Here is a 17,623-nt window from a genome sequence, read left to right as displayed (position 1 = left end):
TAGATGTGCTAGTTAGCCACGCGCTAAACCAAACGGGCTGAACTATAAGACCGATGATCATTAAACATGTGGTTCACTGAAAAAACATCTTTAATAATTATTTCTGATTCTAATGAGTCACTCGGTGTTTCATGCGGGCTGAACATGAAAATAGTCTCCTACACCGATCTCCTGCATTAGCTTCTGATGGTGAAACTAGGATTAGAAAAGCTTGCCAGATCTACGTCACACGGTCACTTAACATTCATTTTTTAATTTTTTTATTTTCTTTCTCTATTATAGACACATTTCTATGTGTTGGCTTTCAATGAAGAGTAAACCATGATTTTTCTATTTCATTATAACTGTTTTTGGTTCTTTTACCCAAGTGTGACCCACTTTTATGAGCTGTTTTTTAACTAAAAGTTTACTAAACTTTCCATCTTACATGATTGTAACGTTTTGTCTGTCTGATTGTAGTCGTTGTTTTTAATCATTGTGTTTTAATGAGAGACTGTAGAAAGAGAATCAAGCCCCCATAATTCTGCAGCAAATTTGAAGCCAACAAGGAAGTGGCAAAAATTGCAGTTCCACCCTCATCTGCTAGGGTTTGGCAGCAGGAGAGACCATGTATAAAATGCCCATTTCACAGCAGAAATAAACATGTTTACAGCCTGGTCCAAAAAAAATAACCATTTAAAGTTTAATAGATCTAGTTTGCATGAATGACAACTCTGAGGGGAGTGAATTTTCTTGGAACTCTTCTGTTCAAGAGGAATCTAATGGTTAAAAATTCATTTATTTTTATTTATTTTTTATTTTTTTCGTGTCCTGTCTGGCTGTGAAGCAAACAGAATTGATGTCTGAATGCTGGTGACGAGCCTTACAGATTTACTCTCAGGTGGAGCATCAAAGCGTCTGCTTTTAATGTCACGCCTGATACTTAAAACTTTATTGTTATTGTTTTTGAATGCTTTTTAATTCCGACCAGACACGGAGACAGAGGTGAAAGAGAAAGGAAGAGACAACAGGTGGGGGAGGGTTCCACAAAAATAAACAATAATGAACAAGAGTCTGCTTCTAGACCTGCAGAAAGAGAGAAGAAAATAAAATGGGACACAACAACAATACAACAAGAGCAAGCTATCACTGCGTCAACGTGATGAAGAAATATATAATCAACATTGTTTAACTGAACAATCACACGATAATTGAATTTCTAGTTAGTGTTCAGCATTTTTTGTGTATGATGTTGGCGTAAACGGAACCGTACACATTCAGTTGGTTGTGAAAGGGGGCTATTTTTAGATGAGCACATTAGCTGGTTAAGCTAGTGGGAGCTTGCACCATGGGGAAGTGCAAGTTTAATGGTAACTGGATGGCCAATCCCACGTTCGCGACGTGGTTAGCACCGGTTCCAGGCGATAGCTGGAAATTATAGCTTAAATTTAATTATAAAAATAACTTAAATTTGGTCTAAATGGCCTTATAAAGGTCTTAAAAAGTCTTAAATTTGTCTCCCTTAAACCTGCAGATACCCTGTTTTTATATCTATTTCTATATTTGTGTCTAATTCCAAGCGAGTTATTCCAATAATCATGTCAGTAACAGCTGTTTAGTCACCGATGATCAGTTAGCAGAGAGAACAGCAGTGGAGTTTATAAAATTCAAACATGAACTCAGAATTAAAGACGTACCAAAGTTAGGTGAAGGCATCTTCTGCTCCTGATGAAACAGGAAGTGTGTCTCGACGGCCGTTCCTCCACCCGGAAGCTGATCTGCTCTAAAACGGAGAACCAGGCTCTCAGCTGACCCGACCCATCTTTAGAGCGTCTGACTCATCTCTGCGGTGTTGCTGCTCTGTGGATCTTCTCCCAGGTGCTTGTGGTCAGAATCTGAAACTGTTGTGGATTTTAGGTTTTGCCTGGAGCCATAAGTGTTTTTCTTGGAGCTGCTGGAGTTCCAGCTCCTCAGACTCTTACTTTGGGACTTTGAGCTCTAATTCAGTTTTTTTTATTTCATTTATTTATTTGCCGAGTCTTCAGCCCTCATTTAGCTACAGTGAGGTTGATGTCGAACCTTCAGATCTACAGAAGACACTAGGATGGCGGAACGAGATATCGCTGGTCGGTTATGCTGATGGGAGCCTCAGGTGGAAGCAGCTACCTGATTAGATCCTCTGCTCAGGTTCTGCATCATGCAGCTTTCAGCCATCAGGAGGATGTCCTCCTGAGTGCCGTGTGCAACCCCACTCCTCTAATAACAATAATATTATGCTCCAGCAGCTGATTGATGATGATTACCCATCACTCCCCTCTCTGCTGAGGTGGAGCAGATATGACTGACTGATGAACATCTACTGAGGCTCATTTCTTCACCCAGACGGAAACACAGCAAATCTTTCTCAGCAGGAATCCATCCGTCACTTTGGAGATGGAGGGAGCATCATCTCCTCGTTAGGACAAATCATAACCAACATCTTGTTTTTATTAAGAATCAGAGCGACGGAGCAGCAGAATGTTTACAGACACCAGCAGATCTTAATGGTGGATCAACGGTTATTCAGGCTTTTATTTAAATCTGAAGTGTTTTAATTATTTTAGAAGCAGAAGCTTTAAAAACACACAGAGCTTCTGTTGGCTTTAGGAAAATAAAAGGAAACTGAGTTTTTTATTTCTGCCCTAAACGATAAAAAAAGACCCTAAAACTATTTGTTCATTTTCAGTTTAATAGAAATGTTTTATATAATTATTGTGACTCCTCCCCTCCTGGATTCTAAACTCAGACCTGTTCATTACGACCCCCACATCCTCCATAGAGAAGCTTGACAGATATCAAACCATCCCTTTTTGACCGCTTATCCAGAGTCGGGTCGCGGGGGCAGCAGCCTAAGGCGAGAGGCCCAGACTTCCCTCTCCCCAGCCACTTGGGCCAGCTCCTCCGGGGGAATCCCAAGGCGTTCCCTGGCCAGGTGAGAGACATAGTCCCTCCACCGTGTCCTGGGTCTTCCTTTAGGTCTCCTCCCAGTTGGACGTGCCTGGAAAACCTCACCAGGGAGGCATCCAGGAGGCATCCTGACCAGATGCCCGAGTCACCTCAACTGGCTTCTCTCGATGTGGAGGAGCAGCGGGTCTACTCCGAGCCCCTCTTGGATGACTGAGCTTCTCACTCTATCTCTAAGGGAGAGCCCAGCCACTCTGCAGGGAAAACTCATTTTGGCCGCTTGTATCCGTGATCTCGTTCTTTCGGTCATTACCCAAAGCTCGTGACCATAGGTGAGGGTAGGAACGTAGATCGACCGGTAAATCGAGAGCTTCGCCTTCCGGCTCAGCTCTCTCTTCACCACGACAGATCGGAACAACGCCCGCATCACTGCAGATGCACCAATCCGCCTATCGATCTCACGCTCCATTTTCCCTCACTCGTGAACAAGACCCCGAGATACTTAATCTCCTCCACTTGGGACAGGACCTCATCCCTGACCCGGAGAAGGCATTCTACCCCTTTCCGAATCAAGACCATGGTCTTAGATTTAGAGGAGCTGATTCTCATCCCAGCTGCTTCACACTCGGCTGTGAACCGCTCCAGCAAGAGCTGAAGATCACGTTCTGATGAAGCCAACAGGACCACATCATCTGCAAAAAGCAGAGACCTGATCCTCAGGCCACCAAACCGGATGCCCTCCACACCTTGGCTGCGTCTAGAAATCCTGTCCATAAAGGTTATGAACAGAATCAGTGATGAAGTGCAGCCTTGGCGGAGTCCAACTCTCACCAGATACGACTTACTGCTGGCAATGCGGACCAAGCTCCGACACTGGTCATACAGGGACCTACCGGCCCGTATCAGAGGACCTGGTACCCCGTACTCCCAGAGTACCCCCTCCACAGGGCCCCCCGAGGGATGAGGTTGCCAGTCCAGTTGAACAGCTCCTGATGTTCACGTGATACTGCAGAGCAGCGTCAACCAACACAGCTCTACAGCATCCAGAGCCTTAAGGAACTCCGGGCGGATCTCATCCACGCCCGGAGCCTTGCCACCGAGGTGCTTTTTGACCACCTCAGTGACCTCAGCACCAGAGATTGGAGAGTCCAACCCAAAGTCCCAAAGACTCTGCTTCCTCACTGGAAGACGTGCCGTTGGGACTGAAGAGGTCTTCAAAGTATTCTGCCCACCCAGGTCAGCAGTACACCGTCCCCACTATAAACAGTGTTGGTAGCGCACTGCTTTCCCCTCCTGAGGTGCCGGATGGCGGACCAGAATCTCCTCAAAGCCGTACGGAAGTCTTGCTCCATGGTCTCGCTGAACTCCTCCCACGCTCGGGTTTTTGCCTCCGTGACCACCCGGGCCTCATTCCCCTTGGCCTGCCATTACCCATCAGCTGCCTCTGGAGTCCCACAGGCAAAAAAGACCTGATGGGACTCTTTCTTCAGCTTGACACCATTTCTGTCTGTGTCCACCAGCGGGTTCGGGGACTGCCACCACGACCGGCACCGACGACCCTGCGGCCGCAGCTCCGGTCAGCCGGCTCAACAATGGAGGCACGGAACAGGGCCCACAAAAAACTCACTTTTTATTTTATTATCACTCTAAATTGATCAAACCTATCACAATGTAGACATTAAACATAAACTATTAAACAATCATGTTTTTTATTTCATCTTTTCGAAAAAATCAAAGGAACCCAAAGTTTTCATTCTAGGCAGCGCTGAGCAGTTTTACATCCATTATCATGAAAGTTATTTTGAACCCTGCCGCCTCCTCATTAACCCCTTCTTTTTCATAATGGAGCAACCCGATTTGATGTGTGATTAAAAGTAAGCTGCAGATTATCAGGCTGGAAGCTAATCAGTGATGGACTGCTGACCCGTCCAGGTGTAACCCACCTGTCCAGGTGTAGCCTACCTTTGCTGTCCACCACAGGCTGATTCCACCTGAACAGATTTAGGCAGATAAAACACAGAATAATTGGATTGATTTTCTACGTCTGAAATGTTATTTTAATTTTGAATAAAAATGCTAAATCATCTTTTATGAGACCAAAAAAAAAAACACGCATCACTCTTTTCAAAATAAAATGACTTTCTGAATCTGAGAGTCAGACTTTGTTGTTAAGATAAATAAAATTATGTCAAATCTGATGAATCTCCCTTTAAAGTTTCTCTTATATTTGACTAAAGAACATTTTTTATTCTTTATCAAAACTTTTTTTCCCATTTCATCACGTTGTTTTGATCTTAAACTAAAATCGTGTGGATTTTCTGAGTCTCGGAGGACGGTGGAGGAACCCGGCGTGTAAAGGATGAGGTGGCTGTTCAGCTAACGACGTAACCGGATGTAAGACCAGAACTCGTTTACTTTCCATCTACTTTTAGAGTCAGTTTGCTGCTCCGGGCTCTGGTTTTCACTCGAGCTCTTCATCTCCAAAAGCAAATTCGGTTTTCCGCTCATAGGGTTCCAAAACCTGCTGAGCACAGATTCCACGTCTCATTTTAATTTCAGGAACAAGGTTTTAAACATGCAGCTTTCACCATCTCGGCATGAAGAGACACTACTCAACAGGATAAAAAACGACTTGTTTCTGTCTGAGTTCAGTTTTCTTTGGAGAGTTGATGACCTGATTATCCGGGCTGAGCCCATCATGCTCCTGTGGTCGTTTCACCTGAAGTGATCCGATTACATCCCAGAACAGCAGCTGACCTGAAGGCTGCTCGTTTCCTCCATTCCCCGCCGCTTACCCGAGGTTAGATTACGAAGATGACTGACTCGGGAGGGAAACCTGGACATCCCTTCCCTCAGTGACACTCCTCGCCCCTTCCTGGGGGATCCCACAGCGTTCCGAGAACAGAGAGGATGCATAATCCCTGCAGAGAGTTCCGGGTCTTTCCCAAAGGCTCTTCCCAAGTAAACGTTCCCGGAAAACCTGCAGATGGAGTCGACTTGGGAGTCATTCTTGTTGGATGGATCTCAGGACCATAAATGAGGGTCGGGACACAGATGGATCAGTAAATAGATTCCTCTTTTACTAACGAGCTGGATCAACTCCTCCATGACTGCAGCTGGAGCCCAACGGGTCCACTCCATCCTACCATCACTAATAAACAAGCACTCCATTTTTAATCACCAGTTTATTAGCTTTAGTGGCACTGATGTGGACGAACAGCAGGATGGTGCAGCAGAAATGGTGAAAATTGAATGAAATCTTGGTGAAACGGCGAGCAGAGAGAGCTTCAGGTGTGCAGCGTTGATGGAAGGGAGGGGAGAAGTGGAACTGACAGCACTTTGGTTCCTCCTTCACCAGATCAAACAATCCCCGTCAGTAATTAAGTCACACTTCCTCTGCCTTATAACAGCTGACGGGGATTGGGTGGAAAAGTCGATGGATGAAGTGGCGGAAAAATGGAGAAAATCCATTAGACAAAAAAAATGAGAAGTCCTGAAGTGTGTGTGTGAGAGAGAGAGAGAGAGAGAGAGAGAGAGAGAGAGAGAGAGAGAGAGAGAGAGAGAGAGAGAGAGAGAGAGAGAGAGAGAGAGAGAGAGAGAGAGAGAGAGAGAGAGAGAGAGAGAGAGAGAGAGAGAGAGAGAGAGAGAGAGAGAGAGAGAGAGAGAGAGAGAGAGAGAGAGAGAGAGAGAGAGAGAGAGAGAGAGAGAGAGAGAGAGAGAGAGAGAGAGAGAGAGAGAGAGAGAGAGAGAGAGAGAGAGAGAGAGAGAGAGAGAGAGAGAGAGAGAGAGAGAGAGAGAGAGAGAGAGAGAGAGAGAATTCTGAGCCTAAAAGGAGGGTCAGTTCCTCCTCATCCTGTTGCCATGACAGCTATTTGTGCAGTGTCCCCAAAATAATGACAAGCAGTGAGGAAAAGGGACGCAGCACAAAGGAAAACAAAGTTTAAATATCTAGATATGAATATGGCTGATGAATTAAAATTATTTGTGATTAGGTGTGTGTGTGCGTGCGTGTGTGTGAGAGAGAGAGCGTGTGTGTGTGTCTTGCTCTAATTACTCTTGGTAGACTGAGGCCTAGTCCACACGTAGCCGGGTTTTTTGAAAACGAATATCCGCCCCTCCAAAAACTTGCATCCACACCACCGCGTTTTAAAAAAACTCTGTCCACACGTACCCGGATAAATACGTTGTTAAGGACATGCCAGACCTGTAGGCGGCAGTACTTCCCCCGCTCTTAACCTCGTCCTTCGTCTGTGGTCTTCCGCAAGGAGCAGTAATTCCGCTTGCAAAAACAAACAAGCAGAAAGCGCTTGGACAACTGATAAAGCGAGCGCAGCTCTGAGGGCATCCATGCTGTCGGCTAGTGTAAACACAGGTCGCACACGTGATGTCAGCATTTTTTTTGTCGCGGAAAGTGACGTTGCGGACCTTAAAACTCCGGTTTTGTCTGTCCACACGCAGACACCCAAAACGGAGAAAACGCAGATCTTCACTTTGGCCGGAGTTTTTAAAAAGATCCGTTTTCGTGTGAAAAAACTCCGTTTTCGTGTGGATGGCAGGCCAAAACGTAGAAAAATATCTACGTTTTGGCAGATCCCCGGCTACGTGTGGACAGGGCCTGAGTTAGCACAGCAGGTCGGAGCATCTTCCCACTCCAACTTTACTCCTGGTCGTCTCTCCAGCACACAGACATCGTTCAGGGTTGATCACTGGGAAGTCATTCCCAACTCTTTCACCCATAACTTTAAATCCCGGTCAGAGGAAAGACCCCCCCTTTGGGACTGAACACCTCACATGGAGCCAATTGGCTTATTTCACATAGTTTTCTGCACATCTGTAAAGGTTAAAATCTGCATCTGTAATGAAATCCGTTCCCCTCGGAAATCACGTGAAGTCGTGTTTAAGGAGGATTCATCCCGACCTCCTGAATTGATTCGCCGCCTTTAGGAGGCCCTGAAATCAGACGCATTCCTGGCATTTTCAGCAATTTGCTTCTTGACAGATGTGATGTAATTAGATCAGCCTTTTTCCTTGATTGGCCAAACAAAGAGGTTGTGTTTTGTTTTGTTTGTGGTTTGTTCCAGCTGCAGACAGATGAAGTGGTCTGTAAAGGCCACCATGTTTATCCTCCTCCGGGCTGTGCTGGTGGTGAGATGAAGAAATGAGGCATTGTTTTCATTTAAGATTTGTTATGAGCCTTACCCTCACGTCTGAATCAATCCTGGTAGAGAAAACTGAGCTGTGGTAAAGAAGCTGAACAGGTTCAGGGTCTGTTGTTGCTGTGGGTTAGCCTGGCAAGCCAGACTAAATAAATGTATTATTTAGTCGGCTCTCGGTTGTGGGGCGGGTTCTACAGTTGTCTTTAAAATGATCTCAGCATTCCTCTGGACAATGAATGTGACATACTCTTGTTTCACTCTAGCCCCCTTCAGACAGGCCATGAAAAACGGAAATGTTCCGGACTCTGTCCGTAAGACCTTTGTGTCTGAATACAAACATCCGGATAACGTGTTCCGGAATTTATCCGGACGAAGCCCCTAGTAACAGGTCCGGACTTGTTACGGACAGGGTGGCTGCTTCAGACTGGTGAGGTAGAGTTCCGGACAAGGGAGGGGGGACCGGTGGACGCTGTGCGCACCTAGATAGCTCGCTGCTGTAGCATGCGGCGAACCACGGCAGCTCGCTTCCTACGGTACCGCCTAGACGCGCGACGAAGCGCTTCACACCGCTTCAGTGATTCCTTTAACCATTGAGCTTCATCATCCAGGTCTCTTATGCGTCTTCGTGTGTGCAGAATTATGCTTAAGCGCCTCGTGATTTTTATCTTGAGAGGCGCTATAGAAATGATATTTTCTTCTTCTTCCTAACATAAGTCCGACCCCCCACCCCACCCCACCCCCGCCGCCGTCAGACATCTGGAACTTTTCCCTGCTGTGTGAACGCAGCCGAAAGGACAAGTTCCGGTACAAAAGCGGTGTGTCTGAAAACACAGTTCCGGTTAAAAACCAGATTGAATTGTCCGCAAATGTTCCAGAATGTCTGTCTGAAAAGGCTTTCTGTTGCATCATCCCACCCACCAGGCATATAGAGGGCCCTGATTGGCCCACAAAGCAGATAAAGCTCTGTGATTTGTTCACTAAGCAGATAGAGCACTATGATTGGCCCTCCATTATGGACCATTCACAGCTCTTTATGTGTTTGAAACCCCTCTAGAGAGCTGTGATTGGCTAGCCAGAGTCCTGGTAGGAGCTGCTGAGGTTCCAATGGAGCGTGCCTAGACCAAACTTTGCAAAGCAAGAATTTGGTCTAGTTCACTAGGCTAGCTGTGGGTGGCACCCGACTGAACCGGTGTTTGAACCCCGCAATGGCCTGGTGTTAAGAAAGAAGAGGCGTGTCCTTACCACATGGTGTTTTGGGGATTTCTTCTGTGAAGACCTGGATCATCAGACCAGAGGTGTGGACTCGAGTCACATGACTTGGACTCGAGTCATTATTTTAATGACTTCTGACTTGACTTGATATAATCTATAAAGACTTACGACTTGACCTGTACTTGCACATAAATGACTTGCGACTTGAATGGACTTGCATCTGTTTACTTGATGACTTGAGCATATTTGATATTTTAGCACAAAGTGACACGTCATGGACAAAAATCATGAATCATTCTTCATTCTGGGTTTGATTTACTGCTAAATGCAGCAGCACTTTGTTTATAATCCGATTCAGCTGCACTTTCTGCTTGTTTGAGCGAATAAAGGAAGCTTTATTTCTGGAATTTATTTATTATCATCGTCATTAAATTGAAGTTGGACAGATGACTTGAAAATTAAAAGTTAAGGGCTTGGACTTGGACTTCCACATCATTGACTTTGGACTCGACTTGGACTTGGTTGTCTTTGACTTGGACTTGAGTCGACTTGACTGGAAAGACTTGTGACTTACTTGTGACTTGCAAAGCAGTGACTTGGTCACACCTCTGCATCAGACCCCCCGATCAGATATTATTTAGTAGAAAATTAACTAGAAATATTTGTACTATAGATATTTCATGTAAAGTTGTGTTTACCCGTTGGGGAAAGCATCCTGATAAAAGGGAACGTACTTTGTAAAACTCACCTTTTGCATCCTTTAGTGTTGCTGCGTGCATCTCTACTGCCTCCAAATGTGAAAAGAATCTGTTTTCTGCCAGGGTTCAGTTTTAGGAATTAGGTGCCTAAAACGAGCCATTTCAAAAAGTCCCCGTGTGTGATGTCACAAACGGGAAGCTTGAATAGAACCACCTCTCGCATGCAAGAGAGAATGGCTGCTGGAGGAGCGGCAGCTCTACTGAGCCCCTCCCAGAAATCAAAGCTGCAGTTTAAAGCAGCCAATGAAAAAATGGGTGGGCGTGGCTAGCAACAGCTTGTTTTCTTAAAGGGACTGAGCCCTAAAACAGCTGAGCCAACATTTAAGCAGCTGAAATCACTTCATGTGAGAGAAGAAGAAGAAGAAGAAGAAGAAGATATCATTTTTATAGCGCCTGGGAGGGATTTAGTGCAAAAACTCTCACACACATGGTTTTGTATCGAGCTCAAAAGTATTATTAAGACCTCAGTGTGTCTGCTTTAAAAGGATTACTAAATACGACTTCTTCTTGAGATAAATGTAACTTGATGAATTGAATTTGGCTTCCCCTGATGGAGAAATAGAGCAGTTTCATGATTATTTTAACTCATTCGCTGCCAGCCGTTTCCTGATCGCTAACGGCCTTCACTGCCAGCGTTTCTCACCGTTTTTACTGTTTTTTTAAGAGTCACAGAACGTTGCGTGCTAGCATGATGTCGATGCCAAAACAACCAAAACAAAGAGGAGACTCACCTCTTACATCAGGAAGAATCCGCGTGTTTCGAGCGTTATCCGTTCTTTCATAATCCGTTGTCGAATTGTGATCGGCAGACGCTTTTCCGGTTCGCGCCTCACTTTTTTTTGCAGGAACGGCCCAAAATGATCTCCTAATACATGGATGGTCTGCTTCCTGATCATGTGACGTGTGAGGTATGCGGATGAAGATCGACTTCAGGGCTGAGATGTTTGTTCTCTCAGCGCGGGGGCTCGTTCCGATGCTCAAACAGTAAAAAAAATGCAAATGACGACTTTAGTCGTCATTGGCAGTGAACAAGTTAATTGTGGTATAAAAATATTAATCCTGAAACTGAGAACAGAAAAATGAACGTTTGGCCCTCAAAACTCACAAATGATGAATATTGCAAGGCAAGGTTTTTTTTTCCTTCTAAGTCGGGGTATTAAATTCCGGGCCTGGAGCGCCGGTATCCAGAACGTTTGGTTTTAACTCTGCTTCAACACACCTGATTTCAATCTGCAGGTGATTAACAGGCTTCTGCAGAGCCTGCTGAGCTGCTGCACAGGTGGCTCAACCACTGAATCAAGTGCCTTGGAGCAGAGAAACCACTAAAACGTGCTGGATACCAGCCTTCCGGGATGGGAATTGAACACCCCAGCTCTAAGTTTTACTGGTTAGAAGATGATGAAGGAACCGGTTTGGGCTCAGAGATGTAAATGGTGCTGAGATGTGGATGACCACAGATGAGCTGCAGCTTCGCCGGGCCTGCACCTCATCTCCTCCCTGCTGCTTTACTGTACATTTGTGAGAGCGGCTCATTTCCTTTCAGTAGAACAACTCCCCTCAGCGGAACCCTTTGGGCTGTAGAACAAAGATCTTTCCAGCAAATGGTGCCAGGCTTGAGCATGTCGGGCGCCGTTGCATCACCTCTTTTGATGGAGACTGGCGTGATTTGTCGTTGGCGCTGTGCTTTATTCAGAGACGGGTTTGTAGGGCGAGTGTACCCTGCAAAACGGGGACTCGGAAGAGAGAGAACAGCTGGAATTATTCCTGGATGTTGATTATCATGGACTCTTTGGTTCACTCAAAGACTGTTGTTATTTATCCAAATAATAGGCCATGGGTAAACAAAGAGCTTAAATCAATCATCAACAAAAAGAAAGTGGTTTATTCCTCTGGTGGCAACCACCTTGAGAAAAAAGCAATATCTAGAGAAGTACGAGATGAGATCAGGAAAGCTAAACTAAAATACAAGGACAAAATAGAAGAAATGTATAGCGGTGGTGACCTTAAGGCAGCCTGGAAGGGTATCAAATGTATGGCTTCTTGTAATCACCAAAAAGAGGATAAGAAACTTATCAATGTAAAAGGAGTGCCTGACTCTGTCCTGCCAGATGTTTTTAATTCATTTTTTAGTCGGTTTGAGAGGGGGGACCTTATTGGAAAGGTTGGGGTCTGCAAGGAAGCCCTCAAACCTAGTGAGGGATTTGTAATTTCACTAGACCAGGTCACCATCTTACTTAAAAAGGTAAAGGTGGGGAAAGCAAGGGGCCCCGACGCCATCTGTGGGCGTACCTGCATCACTGTGCCAACCAGTTGAGTAGTGTTTTTAGCAGATTGTTTCAAACATGTGTGGATGTGGGTCAGATTCCATCTTTGTGGAAAACTTCAACTATAATCCCAATCCCTAAATCAAGTACTTCAAAGGAACTGTCTGACTTTAGACCAGTAGCACTCACATCACTTGTGATGAAATCTTTTGAAAAAATTCTAAAATCCGAAATTATATCTCTGACAGAGGGGAGACTTGACCCACTTCAATTTGCCTACCAGCAAAATAAGGGGGTAGAAGATGCAGTGCTTTGTGTATTGAACACGGTCTACAGGCACCTTGATAAAACGGGGACTTGTGTAAGGCTCTTGTTTGCAGACTTTTCTTCAGCCTTTAACAAGATGCAGCCCCACATCCTGATTGAAAGACTTGCCAATGTTTTTAATTTGCCCGATCAGCTTCTCTTACTGATTTTGAACTTTCTTACGGGGAGGACCCAGCGGGTGTTGGTTAATGGTCAGATTTCTCTCCCATTAATGTCCAGCACCGGATCTCCTCAGGGATGCGTTCTGTCCCCCCTGTTGTTTATCCTGTACACAGACAGCTGCAGGGTCACTCAGAACAACAGGTTCTTGGTTAAGTTTTCGGACGACACTGTTTTGATGTCCTTACTTTCGGGATCTGAAATAAACCATGGTCCCGCGCTGTCAGATTTTGTAGAATGGTGTGACAGTAACTACCTGGACCTGAACGTCAAAAAAACCAAGGACATGTTTATTGATTTTAGACGCACTGCACCACCCCACCTTGGTAGTAGCATCATCCACGGTGAAGTGGTGGAGGTGGTTGAGGAGTACAGATACCTTGGTTCTTGGATTGACAACAAGCTGCGGTTTGTCACAAACACGGACTCCATTTTTAAACAAGCTCAGCAGAGAATCTATCTTTTAAGGAAATTGAACTATTTTAACGTGAATAAAAGGATTCTCTGCAACTTTTATAGCTGTTTTATAGAAAGCATTTTAACATTTTCATTTGTTTGTTGGTACAAAGCCTTGTCCATGAAGGACAAAAAGAAGCTGCAGAGCATTGTAAAAATCTGCTCCATAATTATTGGCGCCAAACAAAGAGACTTACAGTCTCTTTGGGAGGAGAAGGCGCGAAAAAAGGCTAAATGTATCCTTGGTCAGCCCCTCCATGCTCTGCACTCTGAGTTCTCTCTTATGCCCTCAGGACGTCGTTATTATGTACCTTCTCTAAAAACAAACCGCTTTGCCAACTCCTTTGTTCCATCAGCTATTGAACTGCTTAACTCTGAGCCGGGAGGGGTGGCGAAATAACAGCGAAGTATCATCGGCTTTAAGCATGTGCCATTTTTGGAGGGCTGCTGCTCATCCTCTACCCTTCATTTAGGATGTGTTCGGCATGTTGGTAGTGACACACATTGTGTGATTGTGTGATTGTATAAATGGATTGTTTGCTTGGTTGTTTTTATGAGCGAGTTATTCTGTGTGGTAAGCTACAAATTAATTGCCCCATGGGGACCAACAAAGTTTTCTGATTCTGATTCTGATTCTGATTCAAGCCTGGCTGTGAAATTGGTGGAAATCAAACAGGAAAAAGTCCCATCAGAGAACCAGGATGTGACACGTTACACATGTGAGCGCCTGTGGAGAAAAGAGCAGCCTGGAAGTAGGATGTAGGTCAGATTCAGGCAAAATGTAGGTTTTGTCAGGAGTCTTTTTTTATGTGCTTTTGAAAATGGGGTTAGCATGCTGTCTGCTTTGTCTGAGTGGTGTGGTGTTGCAAGATCCCTAAGTGGGTCTAACTGGGCTGCAGGAAAATTGGGTCATTGCTGCTTTAAACAGCAGTTCTCTCATCGCTGCTACAGTTGAGCAGCAAAGGGGCGACTTGGAAACACAAGATGTCCAAATGCACATCTGATGGATGGACACGGTGTCACAAATCTGAGCTGAAGGCTTCCTTCTGTCGCAGAACGGCTGCACCAGCAGAAGAAAACGGTTCTGCAGCAAAAATAAAAACCCTCTGTGGCATCTGAGAGGAAGCCTCCGCCGTGTCTCTAACATTGCTGCTAGAAGAGAGGGATGAAAGATGCCGAGCGTAATGGGCAGTAAAGTGTAAAGAGGACTGAGGAGGAGGCGGGCCAAGAGCCAGAAGCTCATGGGAGCTTTTTGACTTTTGAAGACCACGTGAAGCCGCCTCTTACGAGCGCTGGTCAGACTTAGGGTTGTCACGGTGTGAAAATTTAACCTCACGGTTATTGTGACCAAAATTATCACGGTTTTCGGTATTATCGCGGTATTTTTTAAACGGTGTTGCATATGTTCAGAAAGCATTGATAGTCCTGTTCTACATAAACTGAAATAGTTCTGAAAAGGTTTAACAGTGTTTATTAAACCTAAAATAACACAAAGCCTTAGCAAAAGTGCAACTTTTCACAAGTAAAGGAACAAATAGCTTCTTTTTCTGGAACATGTTACAGTAGTCAGTGCAGGTTTAAATGATACAAATCCAAACATTTGAAACATAAACAATATGTAAACAAATCAAAGAAACACCACTTGTTTTCTCATATACTTGTTTTCTTCATTATCAAAATGAAAATCTAAAACTCCAGTCCACACTTGACTTGAGCACTGTACAAGTCAACCTTAAAAAAATATGTATTTAAAACAAATAGCCACTTTAAACAAATTACTAAAATAACTACTACACTATGTAATCAAATCCAAATGTTCAAGTATAAATGGCATTGAATAAGTAAACAAATCAATGACAAGGAACTAATTGTATATTTCTCTTCATCATCAACAAATACGATGCTTCATCCAGCAACAGGGTGTCCGTGACACGGTTTAAATGCTGGCAGAGGGCGCTACGGCTGCAGTATATAGTGACTCGTTGCATTCTCCCTCAACCAAAAGTCCTCACCTCATGCATTTAAGCTAAAATGCTAATGTTAACTTACCTTGCACTGGCTGTAGAGACGTGGGTGATGGTCACGCAGATGTGCCATTAGATTCGAAGTGTTGCTGCCTTTTGCAGACACTTGTTTCCTGCACGTTCTGCAAACAGGATAGCAGTCTTCTATTAACTGTCCCTCAGCGTTTTTCAGAAATCCAAAATATGCCCATACTTCCGATTTAGTCTTCTTTGAGGGCTGATGGATGTCCTGGGCGCTGCCGTCTCCTCCTTCGGCCATTATTTCAGCTTCAAAGTTTTGGTTGCAAACCAAAAAAGTGCGTGTGCGTGGGAGCTTCAGCAGAAGCGACGGTGGCTGGTAAGGGTCACCGCGCCTAAACCGCGGCCACGGTAAACCCACCGAGATAATTTAGTTTTTTAAAAACTGGACGGTTATTTTTATTGTTTACTTTTTTACCGGGGTTTACCGCTATACAGGTTACCGTGACAACCCTAGTCAGACTTGTCAGAAAGTGCAGCTGCGAAGGACTCTTTTAACAAAAAACTAATGAAAGCAGGAACAGAATAACAAACATGTTTGATGTTGAAATGAGACTTTAATGGCCGCTGTTCCCTGAGAATGAGGCGCAGGAGAAGGAACAGATGAGAGAAGCGCATTTAAATTCAGCCCTGAGTAAAGCTGTAGTCGCGTGGCTTCCCAGAGCTCTGCAGTCCTCCCAGAGCTCACCCTGCTGCACCCAGTCACTCACACTTAGAGACGAACCCACTCTCAGGGCAGAGGAATTAATATTTGATATCTGGCTTTGCATCATGTAGAGAGACAGCCAGCCAGTCAGGCCAACAGTGCAGCAGACGAGAGAGACACCAGAAATAAACTCTCCTGCCATCTGTAAACATCACAAATCAGTTCAGATCAGAAGCAGGAAGAAGGTGTTTGGATTTAGTGTTTATTCCCATTAAACTAGCTGGTTAGAAAACCAGAGCGAGCATCCCTTTTACTCTACCGCGGGGTGTTAAATGTGTGGCCTGTGGGCCGTTTGCAGCCCTCTGAATGATTTTATCTGGCCTAAAAAAATCTTGTCTTTAATAGAAAACAAGTAAAATATAAAACCACGCTTTGAATGTATAAACTTGTTCTCATGGTAAATGGCCCAGGTGGGCAACACGCTGTCGTCGTCGTCGTCGTCTTCCTCCGCTTATCCGGGTCGCGGGGGCAGCATCCCAACTAGGGAGCTCCAGACCGTCCTCTCCCCGGCCACCTCCACCAGCTCCTCCGGCAGGACCCCAAGGCGTTCCCGGACCAGATTGGAGATGTAACCTCTCCAACGTGTCCTGGGTCGGCCCGGGGGCCTCCTGCCGGCAGGACATGCCCGAAACACCTCCCCAGGGAGGCGTCCAGGAGGCATCCTGACCAGATGCCCAAACCACCTCAACTGGCTCCTTTCGATCCGGAGGAGCAGCGGTTCTACTCCGAGTCCCTCCCGAATGTCCGAGCTCCTCACCCTATCTCTAAGGCTGAGCCCGGCCACCCTACGGAGGAAACTGATTTCGGCCGCTTGTATCCGCGATCTCGTTCTTTCGGTCATTACCCAAAGCTCATGACCATAGGTGAGGATTGGGCTCGCCCCGTAATCGGAAGGTTGCAGGTTCGAGCCTGTCTGTCGCTGTCGTTATGTCCTTGGGAAAGACACTTAAGCCCCCTTGCCTGCTGGTGGTGGTCGGAGGGATGTGGCTACATCGTAGCTCATCACCACCAGGGTGTGAATGTGTGTGTAAATGACTGTGTTGTAAAGCGCCTTGGGGGGTTCCAGGACCCTAGAAGGCACTATATCAAATACAGGCCATTTACCATTCTGCTGCAGGGGCCAGCAATTGTAATTCGACACCAGCAGACAAAAGCTTTCATCTAGAATCTTCTGGTGCTGATCCGTCAACAGCATAAAACTCGCTCAACGGCAGTGAGATAATAACTTTTTGTTTAGAAGAATGGACTGCAGAACCCACATTTTACCACAGGAAGTCATTCTTACTTTGTTCTTACATATTGCACCTTTAATCCGTTTAATTTTAGCAGATACATAATCAAATGAAAACATTGTGTTGAACAAACAGCCGTTGAGGCTGCTTAATCTTCTGCCTGAGGGAAAGAAGGATGAATAGCTGATGAAATGGGCGGAGCCTATAGTGATTCTCCACCTGCAGCTGCTAGAGAAGGTTGCAGGAAAACTCACGTGATCTTGAACTGCTGCAGAAGCTTGAATGTCGTCGTTTTGACGATTTGACCAAAACCAAAAGGAAGAACCAAACTTGCCACCATGCTGCTGCTGAGAGGAGCAGAAAGCCAGTCGTGTTTCCTGAGCGGCGCG

General features: G+C 45.3%; 2 protein-coding genes across 3 annotated transcripts in view; one reads left to right on the top strand and one right to left on the bottom strand.

Moving 5' to 3' along the window:
- The window catches only part of calb2a (calbindin 2a), a 144,099-nt gene extending 140,250 nt beyond the window's left edge, over positions 1–3,849 (bottom strand). Inside the window, exon 1 of the mRNA XM_015965215.3 lies at positions 3,840–3,849. The gene's annotated coding sequence lies outside the window, so the exon portion shown is untranslated. The remainder of the gene's footprint in view (positions 1–3,839) is intronic.
- The window catches only part of necab2 (N-terminal EF-hand calcium binding protein 2), a 146,731-nt gene that overhangs the window by 22,351 nt on the left and 106,757 nt on the right, over positions 1–17,623 (top strand). The window lies entirely within an intron of this gene.

Source organism: Nothobranchius furzeri, chromosome 4 (genome assembly GCF_043380555.1).
Source record: "Nothobranchius furzeri strain GRZ-AD chromosome 4, NfurGRZ-RIMD1, whole genome shotgun sequence".
Taxonomy (NCBI): Eukaryota; Metazoa; Chordata; class Actinopteri; order Cyprinodontiformes; family Nothobranchiidae; genus Nothobranchius; species Nothobranchius furzeri.
Note: the sequence above shows the minus strand (reverse complement) of the source record. Positions and strands in the feature narration are given on the sequence as shown.